This window comes from Myotis myotis, unplaced genomic scaffold (genome assembly GCF_014108235.1).
Source record: "Myotis myotis isolate mMyoMyo1 unplaced genomic scaffold, mMyoMyo1.p scaffold_m19_p_10, whole genome shotgun sequence".
Classification (NCBI taxonomy): domain Eukaryota; kingdom Metazoa; phylum Chordata; class Mammalia; order Chiroptera; family Vespertilionidae; genus Myotis; species Myotis myotis.
The window spans coordinates 47863080-47864320 of NW_023416314.1; positions in this window are offsets into that span (position 1 = coordinate 47863080).

The window sequence follows — 1241 nt, forward strand, 5'->3', positions numbered from 1 at the left end:
CAGCAGCAGGGCAGGTACCCTGACTCTCCTTGCTCACCCCAGGCCTGCTCTCCCTCCAATTCTGAATTACAGCTGACAGGGCTGGATCCTCATCCTTCCCCAGCTTCCCCAGGGGCTGGGCCTTGTCCCCAGGACCCAGAGACCCTTGCTGATTCTCTGCTCCAGCCTGGGACCCTGGACAACCTTGTGGAGCTCCAAGCATCACCCACGTCCAAGGTCCTCCAGCAAAGCTCTCCCTACTTGTTGACCAAATTCTTTGCTGTCCCCAAAATGTCAGAATTAAGCCAGAGTTCATTGTACCCCACAGGACACAGGATAATGCATTCTGGAGTCTGGCCAAGCCAGGACAGAGGCAGTGGCTCAGGGCAGAGGGCATGGGCTTTGGTCAGACAAATCCTGGGTCTTGGCTCCAAGACTCACTCCCTGTATTAGGGATTCACTCAACATTTCTGAGTTTTGGTTTCCTTGGTGACAGAAAGGGTTGGACTATGATGTGATAGTTGTGAGAAGTAAGTGAGAGCACGTGGGTGACGGGCCTAGGCACTAGTGAGGGCACAGGATAGTCTTACTTTCCTTTCTCTTCCTCCTGGCCACCTCCCAGGGTGAGGTCTAGTCTTCATCAAGAAAAGAGGCGGCATCCTTAGAGTGTGGTCATATTGTAAGGTGGCAACACGGCGAAGTTATGCTTAAGAGGAAAAGCTACCCCCACCCCCTTCCTCCGCCTCATATAAAATAATACAGAATGAAAGGCTTTTGATCCGGGACTCTGGGGAGTCGACAGCAGGGTAGGAAGACTGATGGGACGGTGGGAAAGAGAAGAGGTGAGAATCGACACCTGAGGTGACTCTGTATAAAGTATCCACTCTTGTAATAGGCTGCACTTGAAGAACTTTCCAAAACATACAGGTACAACTAAGGGGTTGCAGACAGGAAATACTGAATAAATGCTAATTTTCTCCCCTCCTGAAACCCTAGCTCCCAGCCCTAGCTTCCTCCTTTGCACACCAAACCACCACTAAGTCAAAGCTGGCCTCTCGCCTGGTGGACAGACACAGGTCTACTATCCCACTATGCCCTGTGTTCTCCCCAGGAGTGATTGTCCCAGGGTCCTGGGTGCCAACCTCAAGCCACAGTTGTCATGACTTGGCAGGAAGATCGTTGAATGCAATCCACAGCTTGGCTGATCATAGCCAAGGGGGCTTAGATAATAGCTGTGGCTTAGAGCAGGGTGGGGTGGGGTG